The 17554-nt window shown below is 41.7% G+C and overlaps 1 protein-coding gene across 2 annotated transcripts in view; it reads right to left on the bottom strand.

Annotated features, from left to right (window-relative positions):
• Positions 1 to 17554, bottom strand: part of FAM110B (family with sequence similarity 110 member B) — a 142237-nt gene that overhangs the window by 102763 nt on the left and 21920 nt on the right. Inside the window, exons 1-2 of one of the 2 annotated variants that reach the window (XM_025265380.3) lie at positions 8346 to 8364; positions 7184 to 7279 (exon numbers count right to left, since the gene is read on the bottom strand). The gene's annotated coding sequence lies outside the window, so the exon portion shown is untranslated. Of the gene's footprint in view, positions 1 to 7183; positions 7280 to 8345; positions 8365 to 17554 lie in introns of those variants that run through there. The other variant, XM_025265378.3, reaches the window with a different exon arrangement.

The raw sequence follows: 17554 nt of genomic DNA on the forward strand, positions 1-17554 counted from the left end.
CAATCTGTGTAAAAGGCAGCCAAACCCCAAAAGGGTCACATGGCATCATCTCTGAGTGACATCAACATCTCACCCACAATTCCCATCACTGTTTCATTGAGATAGAAAAGCAGGGGAAAGCACCCAAACCCTGTTTTTCAACAGCTTAATACAAATGCATATGTTCTATTTTTAAATCAATGAACATTTATGATTCTCAAATGTCTTCATCATAAATATAATTAGTGTAATATTCTGGATCAAGCATAGAGTACAGTATCTGAAAAGTAGGAATAACATTATTTTCAGTCTAATAGCATTACCTGTTCTTACTCACTGCCTGATTATGAGTCCAATCAGAAATGATGTCCTCATAGCTGATTCACTTTGCTGTACAGCAGAAACTGATACAACACTGTAAAGCCGTTATACTCCAATAAAAATTAACTTAAGAATGACTGTATTTACATAAACATTTCTTATACATTGGTAATAAACTTTCAATATTTATCTAAAACTAAAACAAAAACAAAAACACGATGTCTTATGGAAACAGACAAATCGGAAGCAATCTCTCTTTAAGATAAATGTGAGGAAACAAAGGCTTGGAGACTTTTCATAGCTTATCTGAGGCCAAATCCTGCCAAAGACTCAAGCTGACCTCTGCTTATTCCACACAAGACAGAACCAGGTACCAGGAAATAAGTTTAATCTTTAGTGATGCTCCCTGGCTTACTGCAGAAGCTAGCTGTCAACCATGCGGTCAAGTCAGAAAAGGATTGAGGAGTCCTGCAACTGAAACTGAGAGGGGGCTGGTGTATACACTGGTTTAAGGATGTCCTCATTTACTGGACGGGTCATTCCAGCCAGTGTTGTCCTGCCAAAACCCTGATGCCACATGTTTGTGACAGCCAGTGACCACCACGATGAGTGAATCTCACCCCCAGGGTAATGCCCTCAGCTCCCCTTCCTGGCGCTCACGGCACACCTGCTGGGACTTCCTCGGACTGTGCCCCCCCAGACCCCAAACAGGCAGAAGCAACAGAACAATGACAAGTCACTATGGGGGAGGAGGAGGCACCAAATCCTGAAAGAACACTTGCAAACATGTGGTTGAAATGTCACCATCAATGAAGCGATAGGGAACACCGAAATCCTTAATCATGACAGGACGTTTTGCATATGGGGGAAAGGATAAAAAAGGAGAAGAGTGGGAAACAGTGCCACGTTTCAGATTAAAAGGGTAGTCCTGTTTTTTTACTAAAATGATCATTTTCACTTAATATTTTTTTTATGTGCTTACATTATGCTGTACCCTAGAAAAAAGATTTTCCCTTTTCTAAACCCTTCTTTAAAATAAAAACAAAACAAAACAAAAAGCATGTGCATTTGTCACTAAAGGGTTTCCCTGGTGGCTCAGCTGGTAAAGGATCCACCTGCAATGCAGGAGACCCGGGTTCAATCTCTGGGTTGGGAAGATCCTCTGGAGAAGGGAACAGCTACCTACTCCAGTATTCTGGCCTCCATGGAGTGTATAGTTCATGGGTTCTCAAACAGTCAGACATGACTGAGCGACTTTCATTTTTTTGTCACTAAAATTTATTTTACTAATAAACCCTATGCCAACAAAGTTGTTGAAACAAGGATGATGGAGAAAGGAAAAGTCATAAGTGGACATTTATAGCCTCATTAAAACTGAGCTTACCAAATGCTGGTCTTGATCTGGGGGAGACCCTCGAGGACCCACAGCCCAGGAACACCTGGTCTGGTCTGTTAAGTGTGTGCACATGAGTCACTCTTTAAGAGTGTTATTTTGGATACTGGTAAAATGAAATGCTCAGGGGGAAACAAACTGCTTTTGCTTGCGAGACAGTCAATAAATCGCCGCAGAACACAGATGATTTGCTTTGGGGACAGTAATTTGTGCACTTCTCAAGAGCAGGGGGCCTGCCTTCCCACATGGTACCATGGATGCCAGGACATATGTGTTAAGTGAACTGTTAAAGAGCAAATGCAACCACGTGGCCACTTAGGACACTCCTGGGTACCAGTTCTGCTCCCAGAGCCCCTGGTGAAGCACAGCTGTCCTTTCCTGGGGAGTGTACCAAAGGCTGACCACGCTCAATATGATTTTTTAAAAGTCTTCATTGAATTTCTTACAATATTGTTTCTTTTTTATGTTTTGGTTCTTTTGGCCACAAGACATGTGGGATCTTAGCTTCCTTGATCAGGGATGGAACCTGCATCCCCTGCATTAGAAGGTGAAACCTTTATCACTGAACCACTGGAGAAGTCTCTCAGTATGATTTAATACACTAATTATTAGTACTTCCTGTAAATATTTTAATTACATGAAGAATACCTATATTCTTATAATAATAGAAAAGGATATCTTTGCTGAATTCTTATAAATATATTAAATGAAAGTAACTGTCAAAAGGTCTCAATTTTCTCCTCTGTAAAATAAGGAATTAAACTTGCACCATCTCCATCTTAAGCATTTCAGGATTTCATACGGAAAGTACAACACAGTTCTGAGAAACGAGCACAGACATCAATGATGTCCTAGGGTGGATGGGGAGTGCTGGTGGCACCGGATCCGGGGTGAGCAATACTGAGATTCACTGCAGCATTATTTACAATAGCCAGGACATGCAAGCAGCTTAGATGGCCATTGACAGATGAATGGATAAAGAAGCTGTGGTACATATACACAATAGAAAATTATTCAGCCATAAAAAAGAATGAATTTGAGTCCGTTGAACTGAGGTGGATAAACCCAGAAGCCTGTTACACAAAGTGAAGCAGGTCAGAGAGAGAAAAACAAATATCATATATTAATGCATATATTTGAAATCTGGAAAAATGGTGCTGATGAACCTATTTGCAGGGAGGATATAGACGCAGACATAGGAAATGGACTTGTGGACTCAGGTGGGGAAGGAGAGGGTAGGATGAACTCAGAGAGTAGCGCTTAAACATATGTATTATCACATGTAAAACAGATAGCAAGTGGGAAGCTGTTGTAGAGCATGGGGAGCTCAGCTCAAAGCTCTGAGATGAGCTAGAGGACTGGGATGGGAGGGGTGGGAGAGAGGTCCAAGAGGGAGGGGATATATGTATACTTAAGGCTGATTCGTGTTGCTGTACAGCAGAAACTAACACAACATTGTACCTCAATCATCCTCCAATTAAAGATAAATTTAAGGAAAAAAAATTAAGTGAGAAAAGGCTAGGACACATTTATATGCCGTCAGCAATTACTCATGAGAGAAGAAAGACACGCTTTTTCAATAGGTACAATTATCCTCCTACAAGGACCTTTTGAAGACTAAGAAACACAAATTGGGTGACTTGCTAGGTCAGAACAATCTAGAATTCACTGGGTCCCCTACAGTCTGCATCACTGCTTGCGTCACATTCTGGTGATGCTTATCTGCTCAAACAGAGACCAAAGAAGGAAGAGGTTCTCTGAAATGACGTGCAAACTGCAGGGTGGACACAGGGGACAAAAACAAAGATAACAAGGCCCGGAACAACAGTGAGAAAGAGAAAAAAGAAACGTCTGCTTTCCAACTCCAATTAACTCAGAAAACAAGTCAGAAAAAACAAGTCAGCCCAGACAGTACTCATTGAAAAAGAGATGCTATTAAAAAAATTTAGAAGACTATAAACAGCACTCCTCAAGATGGAACTTCATCTTTATGACTGAAGTGCGCACCTTGAATTTGAAACATTTTCAGTCCATAAAAGACCCAAATTTTCCTGTAGAGAAGGAAAGCGAAATTAAACATTTGTGTACAAAACCCGGAAAAAGTGCTAAGTATTGTGTTTTGTTTTTTTTTACAAAGTAGCATATGTACCAATTAGAATCATTTATCTGCAGATAACAGGCTTTGCAGAAGGTTAATCAGAGCCTAGGATTAGAGACCAAACTGGAAATATTTTTTAACATACTTGTACCTTTATGCCATGAATACATAGGAGGTCTATCAATTAACTTAACGATCTCAAAAAATCCTCAAATCCCAAAACCTACCATCGGCTGTTTTTCTCCTTTAACTAAACAATAAAACAAGGTTAAAAAAAAAAAAGTAAAAGTATGTGCTCAGTCTTGTCTGACTCTTTGCTACTCCACAGACTGTGTGGCCCACCAAGCTCCTCTGTCCATGGGACTTCCCAGGCAAGAATACTGGAGTGCGTGTTGTCATTTCCTTCTCTAGGAGACCTTTCCGACCCAGAGATGGAACCCAAGTCTCGTGCAGCTCCTGTATTGGCAGGCGGATTCTTTAACACTGAACTACCTGGGAAACCCAAGGAAAAATATGGTTGCATATTAATCAGAGAAATCCAGTCTAGGAAAATCTAAGTGAATATTACAGAATCTTAAAGAGACAGGTACAGAATCTTAAAGAGACAGGTACAGAATCTTAAAGAGACACGTCACTCAGTACAAGTTCTTAGGCAGTGAAGGGTTTGAAGAACTGAGTATCATTAAATATTGAAACATATTCCTGCTTAAATGGTTTGCTCTTAGGTGGTACTCAGGTCAGATCAATGCCAAAAGCAAATAAGGAAGGAAACTCAATGAGAGTTGAAACCAAAGGTCACCTCTGCAGGGGATGAACCTCTCCGTTTGGAGCAACAACTCAACTTCTCTGTGGTTTGCAGAAACTTTCCAAAGGCACTGCTACAAATTTTGAGAAGTAGCTGTATTATTTTCACTTGTTTAATCTCAGGACCAATCATGTGCAACCATGTAACCAAGTCGAATTTTTTAAGTTATTCATATTAAAAAAAAAAAAGCCAGCAGAATTGTTGATTGGTCTCTCAGTCATGTCCGACTCTTTGCGACCCCATGGACTGTAGCCCACCTGGCTCCTCTGTCCATGTGATTCTCCAGGCAAGAATACTAGAATGAGTTGCCATTTCCTTCTCCAGGAGATCTTCCTGACCCAGGGATCAAATCTGCATCTCCTGCTCAGCAGGCAGATTCTTTACACCTGAGCCACCTGAGAGGCCCCATTTTATGGGCACCACCTCTTTAATGCTTACAGTAACCACGAGAAATAGGTATTGTCACCTCTGTTCTGCAGAAGACAATAGAACAGAAGCTCTAACATGGATTATACATCTCCTGTGCACCAGCCTACACAGCAACTTATCCTTCAATGCTCACAAGGAGCCTATGATGTGGACACTGCCTGTATCCTGATGTGACAGGTGAAGAAACTGAGGCACAGAAAGTGAACAGCTTTCCAACATCATGCACACTGCACGTGGCTGACTCCAGATGCTGACCCAGAGCCCACTCTCACCAAAGCCACCAGCCCCAGGAAGTTCTGGCTCTGTCCACCTATGAGAAGAGCTCCAACAGCAGATGAGAGGGGACCAGAGCTGGGCTGCCCAGATCTGGAGCCCCCCCACCCATAAGCCAACTCATAAATCTAACTGGGGACCATCTCAAGTTTCCTAGAAGAACTCATAGTCAGGAAAATATGCCTTGCCTCAAAGCTGGCACTGCTCCACGGCCCCCGGAGCATCTGACCAGCATAAATGGCATCCCACGGGATACAGGCAGTGCCCACATCCCAAGATAAATAGCCCGGGTAGGGACGATGCCCGATGTCCACCCAACACTCATCCATCACTTAGTTCCTACAGTCAACCATGGGCTGGACCACGACAGGCTTTCTTGGTCACTGAACTGAACAGGCCAAGGACTCCCTCAGCTGCTGACAATGCATGGAGACAGACAGACAGACACCCGGGAGAACAGTGGACCAAAGGCTGTGGAATGTGGCCAGTTGCTTTCAAATATTCAGTTGAGGTGGGTATCAAGTGGGGATGGGGTAGAGTCAGAGGGTATTTGAGAAGGCGACCAAAGCTGAAGAAGGAGGTAGGAGCTGGGTGTCTCAGAAGCGAGATGAGGCTCCTGCCCTCCAGGAGGGAGGCAGAAAGTCAGGTGAGGGCAGTCTCACCAGGAGAGAGACTGCTAGCTCCTTAAGGACAGACAGAGGCACCAAGCAGAGATGCAACAATGTCTCCAGAGCTAGGCTGGCGGGGGTGTACCAGGAAGGAGGATTTCAGCCAAGGGAGGAGCCCACCGTTCCCACCCAGCATCTGGGACAAGGATGTGCAGGCTGGCGGCACCTGAGTCCCAGTTCTCCCCAGAATCCTGGCGTGACTAATGTATTATCAAGGCAAGAGGCAGCAGGTAAACATCAGTTTGGCTACTAAATGAGGGCAGAAGCCACCAAAATGAACAGGCACAAGGGAGCACCCATGGTCCCCAGCTCACAAAACCCACCATCTGCATTGGCAAGGGCCACGTGCAAGCAAGAAACAACGCGTGATGATCAGCAGAATTACGAAACCACCTTTTCCCACAGAATCTTACCCTGTTGGATTAGGGCACTTATTACAGACTAAGCATGTTTACTAACAACATGAGTCTATGCAGAGAAGAAAACGATTCAAGCATGTGCACCCAAATTTAGCTAGTGTTAACTCCGGGCTTTGGGAGAGACCAGTCACATTCTATGTTATGGATCGGGGTCATTTAGATTTTTTGCATGTTACATGTTCTGTTAGTGATTGGAGAAAATATACCAGGTCTCACACCAAATGAGAGTGTTTACAAATTCATCTGTCAGGTGGCAGTCCACTGATGCAACTTTCTGCATCTCCACGAGGGACTGAGCCTCGAAGAGCCCCAGAATTTGCAGAAAAAGCAGCAGCAAGCGAACACCTGGGGAACCTCAAAGAGAGCCAGGGAAGTGCACATGTTTCAGGGCCCGGGCGGTTGGCGAGGGAGTGCTCTGGGCACAGCCAGAAGCAAGGACTGCCTCTCACTCAGACCTGCCCCTACAAAGCAGGGGGGAGGTCCTTTTCAGAGGCTGTCCCTCCCACTCCTGCCAGTGACCCCACAGGACAGACTCCACACACTCGTTTGTTGAGTGAATACGTGTGAAGAAGGGAGAGGAAGGAGAAGGGAAGGAGGAGACAGAGAGAGAAGACGACAAGGAGGGCTTGGGTGGTGGTGGGCAGGGAAGTGGGTGGTGAGGGGGGAGGGACAGGAGGAAGACGGTGGGAAAACAGGGAAGGACACCCAAACTCCGCTCGACAAATAAGGCGCTGCCATTACTTTATGATCATCAGGTGTACACATGAATTTAATACCACAGTTTTTAACATGCATTACCTTTTACTTCCTTTCCAGGCTGTAGAGTCTTGTTAGCTTCCAATTCAAGAGTCAGAAAGAACAGGAGAGGTGCCCTGGATGTCCAGTTGGAGACAGCTAAAATAAAAGAGCAGAGATGATTATGATTATTCTGGAGAAAAAAGTGATTAGTTTTTCAAATATCATTAAAGAGAAACTGATTTTCACTGTGTAACAGAGAGTGTGTATTTCCTAATCTACCTGGGAAAAATCTGGGTCCAGAAGCCTCTTTCTTATAGAGCTGCTCAATTTGGGAAAAAGACAAGTCAACTATAAGGTGGGCTTTGCTTGTGCCCTTAAAGGAAAACAACTTAAAGAGCCTGTGGGCTGCCACTAGCCTGGAGATCCCTGTGAGCCTCTCCCTCGTTCCAAGCCTAGCATCCCCAGCAGGACACAGCATCCTTGTAATTCACAAAACTGAGCAGGAAATGATGTCGCCTCCTCACAAGAAACTGCATAACTGGGGAGAAGAGAGATATGTTGTTTGTACTGCAGAAACTTTGTTAACGTTTGCAACAGAATAAAATATTACAAGTCAGCATTTTTTCTTATCTTGTCCTCCAAACACAGTTCCTACCAGAGCTCACAAACATGTGCCTCATTGTTCTGGGTTTTCTTTATTCTCCTGATGCAAGGTCAGCTCTTGGAGGCGACACTATCCCAGTTTTTGAGTATTTCATTTTTAGGAAGGAAATAATTAACACTGACTGGGCACGTACTCAGGTCCAGAAACAATGTGACTCCACTTTACAAATGTGGAAAGAAACGTGGAAAGAAACTTTTTGGAGGAAAGTCGTGTTCTTAGGTCTGTTGTTTAGTCACTGAGTCTTGTCTGACTCTTTCACAACCCCATGGACTATAGCCTGCCAGGCTCCTCTGTCGATGGGATTTCCTAGGCAAGAATACATGGAGTGGGTTGCCATTTCTGTAAATGTTCTTACTCTATTTGGAGACACTTGGATGAATCATGAAAGTGATTGTTATGTGGACAGCTAGCAGCTCAAGAAAATGTGATGGAAAACTTAACCATCTTTTCCTCTAGCATCTGCTTTCGACTGGTGCCATCAGCCCAGATAATGACATCTTTGCTTACTTGACAGTGGGAGCCAGCCAACAGGGAAGGAAGATGCTCTGTCATAGATACCTTTTTTATTGAGATTTATTCCATGTTTTGCACGGGTACAGGTGTAATCAACAGTATGATTTTTTAAGGAGGCACTTGGGACTTCAACAGATGATGCCTGAGAACCACTTCATTAAGGTGGACGCCGGTTTCCCCCCAGCATTAGTTCCTTTCTGGAGCAATATGTAGCAAGCAGTGTGCCAGGAGTTCATGAGTAAGGCTGCAAATCTTGACCTAGATTTTGAATAGCTTCAGAAAAAGTAAAAAGCAAGCCTGAAAATGTCTATTTCAATAACTAACACTGATAATTCCCACTCTCACATTCAAAACTTTCAAAATAATCTACTTTCCCTTTGTCTCACTACTCAACAAGAACATAAAGTCAGAATTAGCACTAAATTAAAATAGAAACATAAACCCCAAGTTCTACAGGCTCTTTTTGATTGCTTACTGCCTGCAGTTTAAGATTTTATTTGCTTGCTGAAATATAAGGGACACCAAAAATTTAAATGAATAAAATCACAAACATTTATGAGGACATTAGAGAAATTTTAATCCAAAACACCTTTGGGCCCAATTTGAATTGACTGTGACCCATAATAACAAAGTAAAAAGTTTTGCATTTTACTATTTTGAAAACAGGCTTTTGTTTTGTTCTAATATTGTATCAAAAATTCCTTTTCATCTTTACTATTATTTTTACCTTTTCCTTCTCTTACTTTGGAAGAGAGAAAGTAATAAAGAGTAACAAAGAAAAAGCAATAAAGACAGAAAAGCCATGCAATTATGACTGGAATGAGGAATAACACCACAGATGAAGAACTTCAAGACTGGAATTATTTTCAAAGTTGTCATGTGACCTCAAAACCATCGTAATAAAAATAATTCACAGCATAAGTCTTTCAACTGACTCATTTCAGAGCAGAGGAAAGCCCAGAGTGGCCAAGTGACCTCTCCAAAGTCACACAGCAAAGCTGGTCCTAGATCTCAGATCTGCTAGGTGCCAATCCAGTGCTCTATCAGATCATAAATTTCAAAAGCAACCCCCCATGAGCTCACAATTTCATCAGCTTTTCTACTTATTCATTATCCTACACAGCATGGACACCTCTTGATGAATCAACTCAACTTTATATTAATACAAGTGTTAGCTGCTCAGTCGTGTACGCCTCTTTGAGATCCCATGGACTGTAGCCAGCCAAGCCCCTCTGTTCATAGGATTTCCCAGGCAAGAATACTGGAGCGGGTTGCCATTTCCTTTTTCAGGGGATCTTCCCAATCCAGGGATAGAAACCCCTATCTCCTGCATTGACAGGCAGATTCTTTACTGTCTGAGCCACCAGGGAATCCCATATTAATACAAAACATGGTTCACAATGATCAAGAACATATTCTGCCTTTGGTCCACAGATACAGCTAGAATAAACCACTAAAGGCCATGAAATACTCTTAGGTTGTCTAACCTAGAAACATCTACTCTAAAAACAGAATTACTGGACTTCCTTGGTGGTCCAGTGGTTAAGAATCCATCTGGCAATGCAAGGGACTCGGACACAGGTTTGATCTGTGGTCCAGGAAGACCCCACATGCTGCAAGGAAACTAAGCCTGCGGGCCACAACTTGAGAATAGCCTCCGCTCACCCCAACTAGAGAAACCCCATACGCAGCAACAGAGACTGAGCACAGTCAAAAGTAATTAAATTAATTTAATTATTTTACAAAATAAAAATAGAATTACCCTGTCTTGTTCATAGTCCCTTGGACTGCAAGGAGATCAAATCAGTCCATTCTTAAGGAAATGAACCCTGAATATTCATCAGAAGGACTGATGTTGAAGCTGAAGCTCCAATACTTTGGCCACCTGATGTGAAGAGCTGACTCACTGGAAAAGACCCAGATGCTGGGAAAGATTGAGGGCAGGAGGAGAAAGAGAGAACAGAGGATGAGATGCTTGGATGATAGGCTCTGGGAGATAGTGGAGGACAGGGCAACCTGGTATGCTGCAGTCCATGGGGTCAAGCGATCGAACAACAACAACAACTCATAGTCAAATCACAATCACAGTTTTGCTACAATACTTTTTTCCAAGTAGATTTTATAGCTAGCCATCAGGCAAAATCCCGGTATTCTAAAGCTTACAGAAGCAGTTTTTAAAGTAAGGATTTCAAACTAATTTACGACTACATCCATCACTTTAGAAGATCTCTTGTTCTCTAAAACCGGAGTCATTCAAGAGCACTTAAACCTACCCCAGTCAGCAGCTTATCATCACTAACAGTCACTTGTTGACTCCCCAGTAATTTATACTGAACAGCGGTGCGTGCAGGGGAACCAGAAAGCAGGAGAGGATGTTGTGCCCACTGCAGAGTGTCCACTGGGATCACTAGGGTGCCCTCACAGTGGTAGGGGAGTCAAGGTTTGCCTGTGATGGATGGATATGTGTGCATGTGTGTTTAGAGGCATAATCAGTACCTTCACAAGTGGTTTTCCCAGAGATTATGAGTTGACAGAGTCAGTAAAAAGTACATGTAGCAAAGCAAGGCAAGGTAAATTAAAACAAGCCAAGAGATGACAGGCAGTTCCTGCTATACATGCCCCCCGAAAAAAGAAAAAAAAATGGTGTAGGAAACAAAATGTCCATTAAAGATATTCCTGTCCTGAAAATATGTAAGCAACAAAATACTTTCTTTATAATTTTCCACATTACCTCATTAATGGTATTAAAACTCAGAGAAAGACAACAACATAAAAAAAAAAGAGAGAGAGAGAGGACTTTCCTGGTGGTCCAGTGGTAAGAATCCACCTTCCAGTGCAGGGGGCATGGGTTCGATTCCTGGTCAGGAACTAAGATCGCATATGCCCCTGAGCAATTAAGCCTGTGAGCCACCAGTACTGAAGCCCTCACGCTCTACAGCCCATGCTCCTTCAACAAGAGAAGGCTCTGCAGTGAGGGCCCACAGCTCCTCTCCACAACCAAAAAGAGCACAGGTGTAGCAACGAAGATCCAGCACAACCGAAAAAATAGACAGGATCTGAACACTAATTTTCAACAAAGAAAACCAATGCCAAGGGAGCACAAGAGCTCTGCTACATAATTAGTCAGCAGGAAATGCAAACTAAAACCTCCATGAGATGCCGCTGTATACTCATGAGAATGGCTAAAGTTACAAGGATAAAAACATCAAGTGTTTTGCATGGATATGGAACAACTGAGAGTCTCATACAATGTGTTTGTATGGGGATGGGGGTGTTAGTTGCTCAGTCGTATTCGACTCTTTTGGGACACTATGGACTGTAGCCCACCAGGCTCCTCTGTCCATAGGGATTCTCCAGGCAGGAATACTAGAGTGGGTTGCCATTCCCTTCTCCAGAAATCTTCCCAACCCAGGGATTGAACCTGCATCTCTCTGCATTGCAGGCAGATTCTTTACTGTCTGAGCCACCAGGGAAGCCCTAAGTCAGGGCAAATGCCCCATCACCCTGGAGCTACAGAATATAAAGGTGGTGACTCCCTAAGGAGTCCAGGCAGTCGAAGCTGGACTACAGCACTGGAACCAAAATATTTACCTGATGGAGACTCCTGAGTATTCTTCCATCAGCTGAGATCAATCCTGCTTTCACACCTTCACTAACCATGTGACCTTGAGTGAGTAAACCTCTCAGAGGCCAGATTTCCTGGTCTGGAGATGGAGATAACTACAGCCAGGACCTCACAGGTCATCTTGAAGATTAAATGCCAACAGATCGCAAAGGAAGTAGCTAAAAACGCGTTCACTCACTGCACGGGACCTCGTAGCTGAGCCACCTCCTTCTGCCCACTTCTCATCAACAAATGGAAACAGTCCCTACTTTGGAGTTAGATGTTTCAGTAAAAACATGTGAAGATGCCAGGCACACAAGAGTGACTCGATTATGAATCACTGATTTCTAAACATTCTGGAAAATTAACTTGTATTTCCCAAAAGGCAGGATCATACAGCTAGAGACATCTTCTTGAGATTCAAACTAAAAAGACCATAATCACCTTACTGTCAGGCTCCTCACATGCTGTGAACTCACCTTAAAAAGAGGGCTTTCATGTGTTCCAACAATTAAGTTCTTTGGACTGAGTTGAAATAGATCTATTTCTCTAGACTTGACAAAAAAAGAAGCATATGAAAAGTTTCAATAAATTCACTCAGATGTGTTCTGTTCACTGATTCTCTACATATAGTAACACTTAGCAAACCCATACATATCCAAGATAGAATTTTCTGAAGAATGTCACAATGGAAAACCTGTAAAATGTTTCCTCTAATGTCAATGTCACAAAAATATTTTTAAAGATAAATGCACCTGGTTTCAAATAATATATTAAAACAAATGTTGCCCATCTCAACTGTTCATTCTTAACACTCTTCAAAATGGTACTCTGACACACAGCTTATTATACAAATACATTTTTTAAACCTAGCACAGTTATTAATTGCTTGCAATCCAATTATATACATTGTCATTTTCCAGGGTTTTAATGATTCTGAGTCAGTAGCTGGAAATCGACTTCCCTGGTGACTCAGATGGGAAGTGCAATGTGGGAGACCCAGCTTTTATCCCTGGGTTGGGAAGCTCTCCTGGAGAAGGAAATGGGTACCCACTCCAGTATTCTTGCCTGGAGAATTCCATGGACAGAGGACCCTGGCAGGCACAGTCTTTGGGGACACAAAGAGTTGGACACAACTGAGCGACTAACACACACAGCTGGAAATTATAGCTCATTTAGAAGAGATTAATAAAATAACAAAACAAATGGAGTTTATAGCGGTTCCCTGACTAAGCACCAGCCGAGATGGGTGGGACAGTTATTTAGACGCATGAACATGAATATAAACCAGAATGATCTTGACATATTCTGTGGGGCGAATATGCTAATCTGGAAAGAAGGAACAGAGGAGCTTCCTTCCTTCAAAAATTTTAAACTTGTACAACACCAGAGACTTCCCAAATCCAAAATAAACTAAGAGAGATTTTCTTTTTGGTCAACACGGTTCTTCCAAAGTCACTGTATTTACAATCTCACTTGATTTACAAAAATAAACTCAAATTGGATTAAAGACCTAAATAAAAGATCGGAAACTATAAAACTCCTGGAAGACAACGAAAGCAAAACACTCTTTGACATGACTTGTAGCAATATTTCTGTCTCCTCCGGCAAAGGAAATAAAAGCAAAAATAAACAATTGAGGCCTAATTAAATTTAAAAGCTTTTGCACAGCAAAGGGAACCATCGACAAAACAAAAAGACAACTTCCTGAACTGGAGATAATATTTGCACATGATACATCTGATAAGGGGTTAATATCTAAAACACATAAGGAGTTCACACAAAATATCAGTATCAAAATAACAAACAACACAATTAAACAGTGGGCAGAGGATGTGAATGAATAAGTGTTTTTCCAAAGAAGACACACACATGACCAAACAGGCACATGAAAAGGTGCTCACCATCACTAATCATCAGAGAGAAACAAAGCAAAACCACAATAAGCTATTAGCCCACACCTGTCAGAATGACTGTCATCAAACAGACTGTAAATAACAAAAGTTGCTGAGGATGTAGAGAAAAAGAAAGACTTGAACACTGCTGGTGGGAATTTAAACTGGTTTAGTCACTGTGGAAAGCAGTGTGAAGGTTCCTCAAAACACTGAAAAAAAAACCAAATTACTCTGTACTTCTTCATCCAGCAGAACCTATTGTAGAAAACATGTATTTTGTAGTTACTCAAATTTTTATGTGCAAAATCTCTTGCTAATCTACATTATGAAAAATATTTCTGTCAAGAAAAAAAACAGGGATAAGGAACCCATTAAAACCTAAGATAGAAAGCATTTATCTTTTCTGGAGGCTGATATTTAAATTTTCTTTCATTTTTTCTACTATGGTAAAATACACAATACATAAAACTTGCCCTCTTAACTGTCTTTAAGTGTACAGTTCAGTGGTATTAAATACATCACAATGCTGTACACATCACCACCATCCATCTCCAGAATACCTTTTATCTTGTAGAACTATAACTCCAGACCCATTAAACAATAACTCCCCATTCCCCCTTCCCCAGCCTCTGGCAACCACCATTCTAATTTCTGTCTCCATGATCTGCCTGGATCATGGAGTGATCAGTGAGTGGAATCATATGTATGTCTTTTTGTGATGGGCTTATTCCAATTAGCATAATGTCCTCGAGGTTCATCCATGTTGTAGCATATGTCAGAGTTTCTTCCCTTTGTAAGACTAAATAGTACTGCATTGTGTACCAACCACATTCTGAGTAGTCATTCATCATTTGATGGACACGAATTGCCTCCGCATTTTAGCAGTTGTGAATACTGCTGCTTTGAACACGGGTGTATTGAAACAAAAATCTCTTCTAGACTTTGCTTTGCATTCTTTTGGGTATATACTCACAAGTGGAATTACTGGGTCATATGATGATTCAACTTCTATAAATTTTAATTTTTAAATGACTATCTATTAAATAAGTCACTATGTTCCTTGAAAACCAAAAATAGAAATTATGTAATACTATTTAAATAATCCTAGTATATCATGCCAAAAAATTATGTCAACAAATTTCTGTTTTCTGCTTTGATTATAAACTGGCAGACTTCCATCCTCCTGGGCATCTATAAATACCAAGTAAGAGATAGTGTTGATGAGATTCAAATCTCCTCTTTTTTTTTTTTCCTTAAAAAATTAGTCTACATGATAAAAAAAATTAGTCTACACGATATAGTCAATGCTGGACTACAGGAGCTCCAAGAATCACTTAAGTTGTTTGAAAGGCAGACACTCCTTATGTTCATTGAGAATGTGGGTACAGTTTTCCCACATTATTATTATTTTTTTTATCCTTAGGAGAACAGACCTGTTTCACAACCCTGAGGTTTGGGCTCTCTGGTCTAGGTGAGAAATTTAACTGGAATCTCCTTCAAGGACTTTCCAGAGCAGGTAGCAATGATTTCAGGCCAAAGGATCTCTACTTTCAGCTTCCTCTTAAAAAAAAAAGCTATTCTTCTCATTAATAAGCATGTGGAGAACAGTGCCAAGAACACTGGTATTTTCTGCTGTTCTACAAAAATTCAGCATGATGTTAATAAAATGTAATATAATCTACTGGGCACTTTTTTGTTAACACTTAAAGACAAGCTTTATTGAGGCATCATGTTTTATATTTTTACACTTTTTTAATTGTGGGAAAATATGTACAACACAGAATTTACAATTGCAACTGTTTTTAAAGATATGGTTCAGTGACATTAGGTACCTTCACACTGTTGTGTGACCATCACCACCAAACATTTCCAGACTGCTTCATCTCAAAAAACTGAAATTCTGTACCCATTAAGTATTAAAGTCCATTCCCCTCTCTCCTTGTGTGTTCGCTTAGTCGTGTCTGACTCTTTGCAACCCCATGGACAGTATAGTCCGCCAGGCTCCTCTGTCCGTGGGATTCTCCAGGCAAGAATACTAGACTGGGTTGTCGTTTCCTTCTCCAGGAGATTTTCCTGACCCAGGGATGGAACCTGGTCTCCTGCAGTGCAGGAGGGTTCTTTACCATCTGAGCCAGCAGGATAGTCCCTCTCTCCCCTGCCCCTAACAACCACTACTCGAGGCCTCTGACTCCTCTAAGTACTTCCTGTAAGCAGGAGGATACAGTAGAGGTCCTTTTCTGACTGGCTTACTCCACTCAGCACCATGTCCTCTGGGTTCATTCAGGGGGTAGCAGGTGTCTACTGGGCACTTCTTACTTTTCACGTCAGAGGAAAACGGCCTTCAGGATGGAAACGTACAGCCAGGTGCTTCTCACTCAGCAAGGCCACAAAAATGGAGGGGCTGAATATACACTGGGCTTCCTAGTGACTCAATGGTAAAAAATACATTTGCTGATGCAGAAGATGTGGGTTTGATCCCTGGGTCAGGAAGATTCCATGGAGGAGGAAATGGCAACCCACTCCAGTATTCTTGCCTGGGAAATCCCATGGAGAGAGGAGCCTGGCAGGCAACAGATCACGGGTTCACAGGAGTCCGACGTGACTTAGTGACTAATAAACAACAAAAAAATATACATCACTGTGTTTACAACAAAAAGAGCCTGACTGCACTGGCCACGTCCAGAAAAACAAGCAGCACCAGCCCTGCAGAAAGCTGCTCTCAGTCCCTCTCTCCCTGGTACATCCCTGAAACTGTCAATGCTGTCCCCTTAGCACATGAGCAAGGGGGGCTCTGAGCCAAGCTAGTGGCATGTCTCTAAAGTAAGTCAGGGTGCAATTTCGTAGAGGACTTAACTTTTTTTTTTTTTTGAGGACTTTTTATATTCAATGTCTCCTGTAGGCTATTAATATCTTTAGAGCTTTGGGAAATTAATGTCAGTATAAAGGACTGGTAGGGAAAGATTGACACTATGAGTAAACATCAAATTAATGGTTCTATTACATTTAAGGCAGTTCTGCTCTCTTAATGGTAATACTAAATTGCACGGTAAGAAATATAGCTTGCTCCATAAAACAGAGCATTTACTGTATGATCTTTTGTAGCATTTTTTTGGCTGTTTGGCCCTTTTATGTAAGCCTTACTTTTCAGCTAAATTGCATGTTTCACAAACAGTCTTTGAATTCTTTTATGTCTATCATGTTCTACTCTCAAATCAATGTCCACAATAAAGTAGATGTTAGATAAAATATTACTGGTTGAGCAAGAAGTGATTGATATAACAATCTAACACATAAAAAATAAATTGATTCATCATCAAAGAAGTGTTTGAACCAGGTAGTATTTATAGCTTGGTGGTTAAAGGTGTCTGTTTTACAGTCAAACCATTGAAATTTGGATCTCAGTTCTGTTTGGGGTTGTTCTGAATTAAATGGCAATACATTTAACACCAGTGATTTGGAACCTGAAAGATGGTAAATAATCAAACACCTTTCAGCCATTAGTACTAGGAATGCCATTGCAATGGACTGAATGTCTTCCCTCAAAATTAATATGTTGAAATCCTGAACCCCAATGTGATGATATTGGGAGGTGGTTAGGTCACGAGGATGGGGCCCTCAGGAACAGGATTAGTGCCCTTATAAAAGAGACCCTAGAGAGCTTCCTTGCACCTTCTGCTAAGCAAGAACTCAGAAAAAAGAAGAGTGTTGTCATGAACCAGAAGCTAGCACTCATGGTACATGGAATCTGCCTACAC

The sequence above is a fragment of the Bubalus bubalis genome, chromosome 15 (assembly GCF_019923935.1).
Source record: "Bubalus bubalis isolate 160015118507 breed Murrah chromosome 15, NDDB_SH_1, whole genome shotgun sequence".
Taxonomy (NCBI): domain Eukaryota; kingdom Metazoa; phylum Chordata; class Mammalia; order Artiodactyla; family Bovidae; genus Bubalus; species Bubalus bubalis.